Below are 14,686 nucleotides of genomic sequence, written 5' to 3'. Positions count from 1 at the left end.
TACGGCTTTGAGAAAACTCCAAAGCTTCTAATTGCAGCATCTTGAGTTGTCAAGGGCTCGTTTACTCTGGCTCTAGGTTTTTATTTTTAAGCGATCGTTGAGGGTCGCCGTTAAGTTGAGCTAAGATAAACTCTTTGTTATTTTGAATTCTAAAAAGAAGTTTATTTGAATTGCCCTTGTTGTAAGTGCGGTCCGGATAAGTGGGGCTGGGATAAAGTGTTCCTGCTTATACAAAATAGTGTACCAGTTGAGGCTCGCAGTGTTGTCTGCTTTAGACTTATAACAACTTATCAATACCTTTCAAAGTATGAAACCGCTCCCCATATTTAAAGCGTACTAATAAAAACACCAGTTTGATTACGAACGAATGCACTGTTTTCATGACAGCGTCAAGCACTTTAACAGAAGAAGACGAAATTGTTCTTGTCCGATGTGAATCGAACCAGAACAAATAAACTTTTAAAAATTCATGCTCACTGGTGTATGCGTGATTAAAAAACAATTAACAAAATGCCTTCATAATTGTTGGCATTTTGGTAGTATTTAAAGGAACAGTGTAAGCCTCTCATAGCATGACAATGATTAAGCTGTAGAAAGTTTAAAGACAATTTGTTAAGAGACCTAAGAATTTCAGCTTAACAGCGTTGTAAGTTTTGATAATGCCATAATCGTTACCGTTATGATACTTTTATTTTTAACTAAACAATGTAGACTCAATTTTAACAAAACTAAAGAGTGATTTAGTTAAAACTATAGTATTGCCATAAATACTGAAACAAAGTAAAAAAAATCTATTGCATAAGCCATTTATTACTTTTACAGTGTATTAGTTTAATATATAAATATAAAACAATTTATAATATAAAAGCTTATTCGAAGCGGTCTCCATTAGTAAAACAGTCCTTAAAATTTTGAGGCCAGATATCAATAGAATTCTCTCTTTCGACTCTTTCCATGGCAAATTCCTCACTGCCAATCATACGGGTTGTGTTAGGGAGTCCAAATTATCATGCCGGTTAGAGCAAGCCGTACTCTCTAAAACTGACCATATTATAATCCAGCGGATTATTATTGGGACTAGACGACGGCCAGTCTTCAGCTCTGATGATGTACGAAACGTTAGTTTCCAACCCAGACTCCGTAGACCGAGCTTTATGACCCGGCGCAGACTCTTGCTGGAAGGATCATTCTTGGTAATTGAACATGGTGTTGTTAGGGGCTTCACTACCTTCTCAAGAATGGTATCCTGATACACTCGTGCCGATGTTTTGATACCTATTTCGTAAAAGTATGGCTCAGTCACTCCTTCACTGAAGTCGGATAGTGCCCACGTTGCACTCTGTCGACTAATTGGAAAGCTTCCTTAGAACTTTGAGCATAAATACGCTCTAATTGTTTGTTAAAATGTTGCTCAATTGTAAAAAGAATCTCATCCGTAAGCAAAAATGTTCTGTGACCTAATAATAGCCCACACACAATACACAAACATTTTACTAATTCAAGGGGAAGGAAAGTTTTAAAAATTGCATTTAGCTTCTACCTACTTTGTGCAATACAATCACAGCGATTCGGTTCGCTCTATCACTATACTCCATTTTAATATCGCAAAATATTGTACAATGTATTGGCGCCAAAATGAGAAATTTCAATGAACAATGATATAAAAATGACAGATTCTAAATTGAAATGTAATATTTTGTAAATTCTCAATTGTCACAGTATTTATGGCCAGACTAAGTATATAGATACACAATTTTTATACTAAAAAGTAATTACATAGGTAATTAAATTTCACGTTTTTACTTGTCATCAATTCTATGTCGTGCTTATTCCATGAACCAACAGTTCCAAACAAACATTTCTTATTGGTTTGTTTTAGGTATTAAATATAATATAGAGAATCGTCTTTATTTATATTATTCTGAAATTTGTAGGATAATTGAAAAACTTGAGACACTGTTACATTACATATATTTATTCATTGTGATTTGTAACCTAATGAATATTTTTACAGACACTGCCAATTAAATGCAATTTCGGTTTTGGATGTAATTTTTAATGATAAATACGTTCAATAAATACGTGATTTGATATTCATGGATAATTTTATAGGTACGTTGTCTAAACCTACTCACATTTAGCTAAAAAACTTATAGATTTCTATTTATATTCAACAATAAGTATGCATAATATCTATATTTATTGTTAGTTTTTTTACTTATTATAAAAAAAACCTGATTTTAGAGCTTTTTACCGTTAATTCTATATTTTGAACGTGTTGAATTCAATGAAAACCTAAAAGGCTTTTCAATTACGGTTGGAAGCAAAGTTTCATTTGTTTAACGTTATAAAATATTAAATTTGTGTAATTTGGTACGCTTTTCAACTTGCTTATGTGAATGGTTAAAATTTGTTTATTTGTATTATTTATTAAAACTGTTCAACCTCAAATTTAATGTTACATAAATTTAGAATTCTGTTTCATTGATCATTAATAATATTAAAAATGAAAGATGTGATATTTTGTTTGCAATGAGTAGGCTCCGAAACCACGAAACCGATGCGAAAATCTTTCCCCGTTATGAAGATAGGCTAAAATAATGGTTCTGTATGGAATTACGAGTGTGTAATCGAAGCTGTAAAAAAGACTAATCAAAATTGCAGGAAAGTGATAATTGCAGTTTTATAGAAGACATAGTATATGTCTAATAAATCATACTTTTGCATTTAAAAGTCTATTTACCGTAGTGCTAGACACTCGGGCTACGACTACAGAGCACAGCCAGTAAATAATAATAACTTAAACATGAGACTGACATTTCATTTCGATCCCTTTTTACAGTACGTAAATGTTGCCATAATCAGTTAGATAAATTTCGGCGATACAGCTTTAAACAAGCGTGTTTCTTTTAGTTTTGGCGCTTTAGCGAAAAATGGTGAGAGTAAATTTTTACGCGCACACCGTCACAAAAAACCGGCACCTGTACACCTTAAAAAAACCGACACCACACACCGTCACATAAAGCTGACACCCTGAACAACACACAAACCCTACCCAAACACCATTAACATTCTAAAACAAACAAAAAAAAATTCCTTTAATTATGATGAAATATTATTTGGTGATATTTAAATAAACTTTATTTAACTAGATAACACGTTATAATAAAACTTTGAATTTATTAAATACCTTTTTTCTACTGCTAGTGTAGTTTTTTCTAAAAACCTAGAATAAGACGAAAGATAAAAAATTTGAAAAGATTTTTATCTTGTTACGCCAAAGAAGTATAACTTCTAACGCGTGTACATAAATACACACACATGTTTTTAAATTCTAAACAGTCGTTGCTGCGTTCGAAAAGTTATAATATCTAAACCTCTCAAATTAATTTAAAACACAATAAATCAAACTTAAGGTATAATATGTGAATATATAACAAGAGAAAAAGGGCTATAAAATTATTTTCAGTCAGCCCACGTTTCGGAACCGGAAATAAAACGGAGTTAGTAATAACGCTGCAATCTGCCTGATGGATGCACCTTGCATTTTTCATTTTCCATTTCGTATTGCATACAGGAAACCTAGGCAGCAATATGTGTCCATACTAGACTTTAATATGTTGAATTTTCCAAGGATATTAAACTTTAATTCCCGTACAGTATTACATTAAAGAAAATTTATATTTATCGTACTTATATAAACGCAAATTTATTACATTATTTACATAGGTAGTCTCGAATGCTTTTAGCGATCCCGATCAGCGAGTAAGTCCTGTCAAAATGACAGATAACTATTTAAACTTGTGATTATAGTCTATTGAAGTGTTGCTGTAATTACGCGATCTATTCGTTTCTGTAATAATCATTTAGATTTAAAAAAAGGTCCTAATTAAAGAAGAAGAATCATAAAGATTTTTTATTAATGTTCACGTCGAAAAGGAAATATAGTATTAATTATAGTGATTACTAGGGCATTTTTTTAATTCTTGTATAGCATTTATGAATGAGAAGTTAATGATTAATATGGGTACAAGATATTTTTGACGAAACATTTGCACTACGACGCGACTTTCAAATTGATTCATTATATGTATCGGTCCAAACCTGGACATGTAGTCAACCCAATTAATTAAAAAGCTATTCGACTTTTTACATTTACCAAAAACTTCGAAATCAGCGGAAGTTTAAATCATATCTTTTTGCCGATTGTGCCATAGGCACTAAGCTACAGAGTAAGGGCACTTGATAACTTCTATAATGCATTAAACAATTATGACCAGTAGCAATTATGATACAACGCTCGGTTTCTTTATCGCTTCCTTTTTTCTATCCCTCATTTATTTTACCCCGTCCAACACAAAACCAGTAAATTTATTGCCCAACATGCTCTAACAATCCTTTGGTTTTCAGTCGCTCTTTACCAATGTTTTCTTAGGACGTTCACTCACTCTAGTGCATATCCTATGTATTTATCCTTAATAAATGATTATAATTGAACATCAAAATATAATATGCAATCGTTAAAAACTATGAAAACATATTAATAAAAACTTTGGAAGAGCGGACGTCCATACATGAGTTGAATGTGAAAAAAAATATAGGAGAAGAAATATTAACTTATATGCATCAAATGTCGAAAATTTAACTAATGTACAAGCCTATAAAAGAAAGGAGCAAACATATACTGAAATCGTTATACTACCGGTTTTCTAGACCATTAATCAAAAGCTTTCAGTGATTGAAAAGGAAACGCCTGCCGCTTACTCATGACTCTTTCTTATTGCTATCCATAAAAATTATTCAGCTGAGCCTTTGAAACGGAAAAGTATGTTATACTTTCATGTGTATCGTTCATAATAAAAGCGTATTTAAAACATATAAGTAACTGCTTCGCAAGTGTATTTTAGATAATGATGTGGTGTCAGTATGGATTGTAATGCCGACTATTTGATTAGACTATTATATTGTTTAAATATTCAATGTACTGAAACTTTAAGTCTAAAACAGAATGCATATGCATATTAGAAAATGCGTTAAATTGTAAATACTACTCCGTCTAAAGTTGGTTCAAATAGACCTTGTGAAAATTTTTATTCAACTGGCTTTATCTTACTGGCTCATTAAATTCTACTCTTTTCCTCTTATTATGAGATTATATAACCATTCAGCTTTTACTGACGCCGATAACTAGATAATAAAGTGAATGTAGGCACTTAATAAAATTATAATAATTATACGCCACTCTGCCATTTTGCATCTTTTCATATTCATTTTAAAGATCTGCTGCAAAAGGCAATTTTAGTTTTTATTCAACGTAAACTATTTAAGGCATACATTATGAGGAGTATTTATAAGTTTAAAGAGATATAAAATTGGTTATTGAAGATATAAACATATACCGCGGACTGTAAATCTTTTCAAGATACAATATTCCGTGGCACATAATTTTAGTTAAGACCAACACTTTTAATTAATTATAAAATCGCAAAATCAGCCATGTAAAAATACTAATACAAATGTCAAATAAATTTTCATAAAGTCGTATAATTAGAAGATTAACATAATCTCATAAAAATAAGTTATTTATAATTGTCTAAATACTCGTTCACGATATAAACGCACTTTAATGTTGAAATTGAATCACCATCCATTTGAAAACATTACACGGCAGTGATCTACAACTTCTAGGAAGCTATATAGCCATGGCGTATTTTTTGAAAAAATCGTGATGCAACATGCAGGCTCTTACAGCCGTCTGGGATCCCTCGGTATAGTTTTGTTTAAAGGTAAGTTTGTTTAAAGGTTTCAGACAATTTTTCATGCTTTATTACAGTCATAACTGATTCAAGGATATATAAACATGGCACTGTATATAGATAGGTCGGATGCGTTAAAGACGAGCGGAGTATAAAAGGATGAGACATAGGAGCGACGAGTTTATGTGCTTTTTAATAAATATACGTATGTATAGTTACTTTTTTAAAGTTTTCTGACACACAAACCATTTAATACAAGCTTCACTTGTAAGCAGACTAAGTCTAGACAATTGTTGATTGTCGCCTGTTTTATTTATTTAAGACCCAACGTAATAAGATAAGTTTTCCGAAAACGTCAGTATCATTATTCATCTGCTAATGTAGTAGCCATACATTTATCACCTCTATGATAAATGGACTGAAAATGGGTTGCGGACGCATTCTATGACTAAACGAATTTAGTTTGTGATATATTTAGCGAAAATGGGCTACTGATATTAATAAAGCAATACAAAAAGAAAATTAATTCTTTTAAATTTGTTTAACACAATATACTGTCATACGACGTGATTATGATACATTTTAAAACTACTTTATATGTTATACTGTGTGCTCGAAACTTATACATAGAAGGGAAGGCAATATTCGACATATATTATAAATCAACCATGGCCTTAGCTAAACGCATCCAAAAAAAACATGCAAATCGGTGCAACCGTTTAAGAGAAGTTCAGTGACATACACACGTGCAGTAGAATTAAATATATATAATCCTATCTTTTAGGTTTGATCCAACTGCATACGGTGTGAAAATTTGATTGAAATCTATAGCGGACAACAACGTGATGCGTATATTTTTATATATTAAGATAATGGTAGAATATTAGTTTATTATTACATATTCGTGTCATAAACACTCTTTAATACACTTCTTATGAGTCGTAACATATACGTATAACAATTTAATAAGATTTACACTTAACTCTTAAATAAAGCGTTTCATTTATTTGTGGCAAAATCAAAGTGCTTAGAGATGTTCTTTTTATTTAGAAATGGATATTAATGTGATTTATATCCATTTATACTCTATCGAACTTGCTTAATTCTATATTTGAATTGATGGAATCTTTCCAAAAATAAAGGAGTGGATTAGTCCATCACATTAAAATTATGCTAACATTATTTAGTACTCGTGTATAATAAAATAGATCGTGATCAAGATGGTCTTCTCCTCTATGTGTGGCTATAAGGTAAATTATTATTTGGCATAGTGGCAGAGCATTGCGAATCTCATCCCTGAGTACTTAGGTTCGATCCCCGGTTGAGCACCAATGGACGAAATTTGAGGAAAGTGGCATGTCTCAAAGTCAAAATTTACAATATATCAGACAAAAGACAAAACAACTACTTGTCTATGAAATAAAAGATGATCAAAGAAACGAACTGTGGCCAAGATCCATATTGTTATACATAGAGTTGTAGCGCCACTGGATATGTTTTAATGGACTTTTTTATTATTTTGTGAGTGCATGTAGAAAACAGTGTTTCTGGCGCACAGTACTCAGTAGTTCCGTTAACAAAATCAACAATATTTATAACATCCAACCGACCGTAAAACATCATCGATCTTATTATTCTTAAATTTATGACTATTTTATGAGACGACTTTATGTCCATCGCGGTGCTGGCATAAATAACGGGTTTACGAGTTCTTCCAACCTATATTATGCATTTTATGAGGTTAAGTGATATTCGTCGGAGTACGAAATTGGATGGGTGTATCATTTGTTAGTGACAGCTAATTTTAGGTTAAAAAGTTTAAAATAAATGAAGAGGATGATTATATAAAATCATTTTTTATATTTTTGAGTATGTTTTTTTCAAGGATACGGCCATAAAAGGCAGTCACCGCTGCCCATTGTAGTGGGTAGTTCTTTTTACAAATCATTTAAATTTATACTTAATACTAATAACGCACAAAACAAAATGCATTCTACATTTTCCAAGTCGTGTTTCTTTTCTAAATTCAATTCTTTAATACCCAGAACCCGCTTCACGTTTCAATTACGAGTTTAGTGCTTTAGTAGTTAAAAATAAGTATGAATTTGAATTTAAATCCAGCAATGCGTACTGCATTGCGGCGTTTCAAAAATTAAGGCTTTCGCGGCATTAAGCCGGCGTAAGTGAGGTGTAAACCCTTACTACGAGTGCATTTAACCCGAGTGTTCAATTAAAGACTGAGTACTGTTTTTCATATATCGCATACACATTAACAAATATATGCAAATACTCAAAGTATTAAGTGTTAGCCCAATCATGAACTTTTAACGTTCATTCTGTTCACACAATTAGCATTGTCCCGAAAGGTAATGAATATCGGTATGTGGCAAACAAAAGGTGCTCATCTAAGCTTATAAAGAAAGATTGTCAATTAAACAGATGTATTATTAAATAATTAGAGTACCTGAAATGTATACATTTTCACGAAGTCACGGATTTTTTTAAATATAAATTTCCCAATATCCTACTTAGTGCGTGACCTTATTTTATTCACATATTTGTACAAATATTAATATGTATATATAAGAAATACAAATGTCAGGCCCAGCTCAGCTTTAACTTGATGTCACCAACAACAATGATTTCCAGTGGGCCATACTAATTTTATTGCAGTGACAGCCAATAAAGTCTGAACAAAACAAAAAGTACTATGTATGTTTATTTAAAACATTACTACGATTTCTGTAGATATAACTTTAATGCTTGTAAAGCTTTCCTGAGATGTTTAAGTGACACACGTGTTTCAGTCCGCATACAGGGCACGCCGAAATGACTGGCACAAAATTCTTAAGGATTCTAGTTTCACCATGCCAGCCATTGGTAGGATTGCACAAATTGTCAAAATATATATATACACATATATATGTATGCATATAACTTTCCTATTTTATATTCATAGGCCAGTGGGGGCCCGTCACGTCGTCTCGCCTCCGCTACGCCATTGTTGCAGTGAGTCACGCGTTTCACTATCTTACTACGGAAACCTTTCAGTTCAGCTTCATAATATTTCGGGTAAATGGTCGGTAGATACCTTAATATAGCTTTGTTGCTCCAGATCGCACCTGGAGGCTCCAAATACAGGACATTCTATAATAAGTCCATCACTGTCTAGAAGTCACGGATTCGCCTAGCCGACTGATGTATGGGCTTAGACCCCTGGAGACGCATTTTATAATTAAATTGTTGTTCAATCCTCCTTGTGGCTATATGGCGACTTTTAAATACTTTGAAGACAGAAGATGTAATTTTCCTTAAGAAGTTTTATATCATTTACGAAAGCTCTGTATGTCTTTTACAAAGACTGAAACTGGACTGTAACACGTGGTAATACGTTGTTATATATTTATATATAACAACATTACCACATTTTATTTAAAAAGTAATATATTTCTGGACTTGTAGTTTTATTAGAACAACAACGTGACACAGTGTTAGAAAAGTATTAGAGATAAAAAGCCATCTTGAAAAGGTAGTGTTGCCAACTTAATTTATATTACATTGTCTATTACAGATAATATATCCAACACATAAACATCTAAGGTAAGCCCTACCCTACATCTAAGGTAGACATAACAGTTATCTTCAGAATATTGATGTATTTTTTTAAATGAACATATATAAAGTCTTTTCGTTCAGTGCGTATAGCTGTCACTCCAAGATACTATAGGTCCACTGGGAGCTTTGTTTTTCTTTCTTTATATATGTGGCTTGATAAAATAAATGTTTTCTTCTTTCTTAAAATAATCTCTAAATACTTTGATACACATCCTGTTTGCTATCACTAAAATACTTTTCGCCTATTTATTTTATTGCTTTCAACATATGCTTTGTGGTTTAACAATATCAGTGCTGCTATTTTAATATGACTATAAAAAATTATTTTTAAACCTATATATTTATTGAATAACTCTGTTGAACCAAGATTTAAAATATTCATTAATATGAGTCAGTAAGTTGAATTTAAATATTACACATTAAGTAATTCAAAATTGGTCTTACGCAACTATATATATTTGCACACAATATTTTTATATATCATAAATTTTGAGCAGATTCCTTATAATTACTTCTGCGCAGCCATTGTTAAGGTTGATTAAAATGAAACACGATCAAGTTAGAAAAAAGCATAAAAGTCTTTTAGTCAGTAATAAAACTTGCTATTTTTCATAACATAGCGAGCAGGCATTTCACTTAGAAAAGAAATGAGAGGGATGGAACCTCAGGAGGTTTTTAAATGCATTGCCAACCTTTACCGTAGTGGTACGCTTTTCTCTTGAAAACATATTAATCGTATTGGTTTCCATATACCTAGAGTTGTAGCTGGTTTCATAAACTATGGCCAGGCGTGAAGATGGTGGAATCGCATTGTTTCTGTACGTGAATAAATTCTTCGAATTCATTCATGATATATGCGATAAAAGATACAGAGAGATGCTACCATCATAAAATAAACAGAACCCTTTGAGTGGAAGATTAATATTTAAAATCTCATATAAAAGTTAATATAATATTACTTGCCTTGACTTGAATTGGTCAATAGAAATGTGGAATACATATTTTTATATTTATTTCATATTCACAAAATTTTCATACGTAACATGCAAAGCCGCTGTATAGATCTATTTTGTAAGGTCCATTGAAAGATGTTTTTGTAACAATTGTTATTCAATGAATTGAGAATCTATGTGAACAGATCTGACGTCTATGCATCTAAAGTTTCTGAATGCTATCGGCCTACTTGTCACATGTCGCTGCCAAACACTTATAGGCAGGCAATTTTAGATCGACCTAAATATATAATTTATATAAACTAGCTTCCGATAGAACTGTCTACTGCTAGCATTCTACACGACGTACCTTTTTAATCACAATTTTTATCGCATATAAATGTAGGTAACTTGTACTTGTACCTGCTTGGTATTCGTATCTTTATAAGGTACTGAGTATTGTAATGAAAGGTTCTTCAAGACTATTTAATATGAATGTTGGTACAATACTAATTTATATTAAAACATCAATACATTTGTATTCATCATGTTGGCAAAAAAAATGAAAGAAAGAAAAGATCGAGAATCGAACACAGGCCGGGCACACATTGTTTACCTATATACGTAATTGTGTTAATGTACGTTACGGATATTGTGTGGAACAGTGACACAATTAAGACCTAAAAATTGACGAAGGAGCCTGTTAAAGGACAAAATCTAACTGTATAAAAAAGTATTGTTGCGGTAAAAACCTAGCAGGGATAACAATAATTCATTAGAAAACTATACTAATTTTTTTATAAATCTCTACGCGATGGTACAACAAGACTAAGTAATACTTACTTAGTTCCATTGGGAAGGTAACATAAATGTCGATTAGAAGGTGCAAATCACAAAATCAAAATCAGTCACAGCTGTAAAATCGCTCGTAAAAATCGATGTTAATCCCAACATTTTGTATGGGACATATGTAAATTTTATTGTGTTTTGTTTCACGCGCGCGATCGTTACGTTTTTATGTTTTACGAAAATACTCATTGTTTTTGGTTGTTCGTTATTCGATTTTGTTGTTTTCGTTCACGTACTTTTAATATGATAAGGTGTAACTTTATGGGATAACATTGGATGGAATTATGATGATATGCCTTTTTAAAAAAGCAATAGTTGTGCTTTAATCGTTTGATTTCAGAATCTATTTGCAAACTCGAGCTTAGCGTAGTAACAACCTCAAACATGTTGTCTCGAGAAATGTGCTCGACTCATATAAAAATGAAGAAAGAGGATTTTTTAAACACAGAAAAATATTTCCCATAAAAGAAAAAGTAAAAAAATTCTTCTGGTCGAGCAATTTTTCCGAGATGACATAAAAAAACGAGTGGAGGATGATGTAAAGACTCGAGCGGTAACTGAGATTCGGCTCTGTACATCGAGAGCAAACACGTATATGGCGAGAGAAAGTTGAGGTATTTGCTACCGCGACTAATAAATGGTCTACCCAATCAGATATTAAATAACCTAACGCTAACCAACATAAACAGTAAATTAAAAAACTACTTTTATATGAAATTGTCGCGCTCCTAAACAAGACTGCTATGGTTACATTAATACAAACCACAGCGGTTTTCTAATGTAACATATTATATTATAATAAAGAGAGAAAAAAACTGGGTACGAGATTAAACTTTACTTCCGTATAATAGTTATATTTATTTAGATTATTTTGAATTGACTTTAATTTTATACTTACTATGAATAAAGAAGGAAACGTAAGAAAATCGGCTTTTCTGAGACATGTCTTATAAGGCTTATTTAATAATTAATTATCATGGAAAATCTGAAGCCACTGCGTTTAAGAGAAATATTCATTGTTAAAAATGTTGACTTGTAAAGAACAACCTTATATAACATGAATGTATTCAATTTAAAGTCTAAAAATTGTATTTATTATTACGTGGGGAAAAGATTCATCAATGTGCGAACATACCACACTTGGCGAGTAGTGGAAGGGCATCCTAGTGTCTCGGAGATTAGTATTGTGATTTTTAGACATATGTCGTCTCAGCCGTCGTATTATAAACTCTAAACAAGTATTGTAGTGATAAATTTCGTTTGCATTTGTATAATCTCAGTTACCCTTGGTAAGCTGATGTAATCCAGCTTAATCTAGGAGCGTAAGTTAATGCGCGCTGACAAATTACAGATGGAAACTAAAATTTTCATTTTATAATTACATAATCTAAATGGAACATAACACGAAAACAACAAATACTATGTTATTTTTAATTTTGCTTTTCGTCCAGAAAACGAGCTGTTAAAGACTCATATACGCTTTACATTAATGCGCAAAGCGTATATTAGTTTGATAGAATCTTAAATCTTATTCTAACATAATGATAAACTAAGTGAACGAATGATTTAATTCCCGAAAATCTTTGGTGTTAGGATAATATTAATAAAAAATCCTTTAATTTCCTTAAAAGATAAACAATATTTATGAATTATTGTTATTTATACAAAAAAAAAACAACAATATCATACGTTAAAGTTTTTGTATGAACCCTCTTCACATAGGCCTTCTCCAAAGACGTTTTTACTTTACACAAACCAACTGGAGCTTGTATAAGTTCTATCTTCCATCTTGAAGTCCTGCCACATGTCCCACCCTCTTCCATTTGAATGTTTAAGGCTGTACTTGACCGCACCTGTGACTTCTGCCAACTCTCGTGCAAATCTAATTATATGTCTTTGTAGATTTGTATTATTATTTATTTGGTCAATGTTGAAATTATTCTATTTTCAAATTGCATACATAACCAGTCGTCGGTATTATATTTAGTTCGAGAACAATGTATAATATATTACTAGGACGGACGGGTTTAGACGCCATAATTTTACAGTCTAGATTTATATCTGATCGCCGGTGACCTGTTTTAGTGAGGGTTGGATTGCGACTAACGCCTATATTGTCGGAAAATTAATTTATTTCTACATAAATACAGTGTCAGACTGTGCATCGCTAATAACTTGATTTTTGTCATAAATAATGCCATATCATAGTTTTTACGTTTATAGAAAAATAGTTTGTTATGCTTATAGTTATAAATATAACCTAATTTGACTTTGTAGAATGAGGTGTGTTAGAAACATACATATTATCTCAAATAATTGATTAAATGTCCTATTATGTGCTATTTTAAACTTTACTTCAATACATAATTTATAATAATTATATATTTTTTATATTCCTTTTAAGTTGACCTCAATCAAGAAAGATAATAATGAAAATCTACCTTCTATGTAATTATTATTTCTCTAATATAGTTAAAAAAATACTTTTATAATTTCTCACGCCTTGGGCTTCTATCCACACAATGCTCTCAGACGTTCAATCAATTTCCTATAATTTATAAGAATTATATATCGAAATTAATTACTAACTAGCTGCCTACCCAAATTTTCTTTCGACTGTATATGTTTTTTTTTACTTACCTTTTAGTAGCTATATAGTAACATTTTGAACAATTTGCTATGTTATCATATAGGCTGATCGATTTTCCGGTATTAAATCCAAAGAGTGGGGGAGTTCCAGTTGCCAGTTGATTTGAGAACTGGCAGTAAATGTAAAATTAGAAGCATTTAATGTATACTTCTTTTTGACGTTCATAAGTGTACATTGTGTTACCTATATGAATAAATGATTTTTGACTTTGACTAAATTTTTTATATTTTTCCAATTTTTCTCTGCATAAAAATGTTCCTCCTTTTTGTGCTTAGCAACATATTTTGGGATTCATTTTTCTTATAGAGATTATAAATATATATTTAATCTTTAATTATAGTAGACGTAAACTAATGTCGGTCTCTGAGCACGGCTGTTAAAATGTAACAGTATCATGATCAGCACACATAAACCTTGTAGCAACCCTAAAATACGCACAAAAGTTAGCGTGTGTACCAAAATAATACGCAATAAAATTTGAATTTTGACTTAAATAGGCCGCCATGTAAACGTAATACTATTTCTCGATTGTTTAATTAGAATTCCTGCCGTAACACTGTTTTTTAAGGCCATACGGAGGGAGGACGCAGGAGGAGTCACCTTAGCACGTGATAATGTTTATAGGTAATTGTTTTTCATTGTGTTATTACGACAGAAAAGCTCTGCTCTCAGTTAAGGAACAAATGCGTCTGTAGGTAGGCCAAGAGGTCTATTCGCTATTGGCTCTCATTGTCTTATTAAAGAAAGAATGTAATTAATTTAGTATGTAACATAGTGTGTTGTATGATATCAAAATTTTACATATCAATAAGTATGATGTTTTTAAAAGCTTTCCAACACTCGGAACTTAGACACACATTGTCACAAGTTTTTTTTTTTAATGT

At 31.6% G+C, this 14,686-nt stretch overlaps 1 protein-coding gene across 4 annotated transcripts in view; it reads right to left on the bottom strand.

Moving 5' to 3' along the window:
* The window catches only part of LOC123715195 (potassium voltage-gated channel protein Shal), a 55,140-nt gene that overhangs the window by 12,634 nt on the left and 27,820 nt on the right, over positions 1 to 14,686 (bottom strand). The gene's annotated exons all lie outside the window — the stretch shown is intronic.

This window comes from Pieris brassicae, chromosome 10 (genome assembly GCF_905147105.1).
Source record: "Pieris brassicae chromosome 10, ilPieBrab1.1, whole genome shotgun sequence".
In the NCBI taxonomy this organism is placed as follows: Eukaryota; Metazoa; Arthropoda; class Insecta; order Lepidoptera; family Pieridae; genus Pieris; species Pieris brassicae.
The sequence above is the reverse complement of the archived record's forward strand: the minus strand, read 5'-3'. Positions and strand labels throughout refer to the sequence as shown.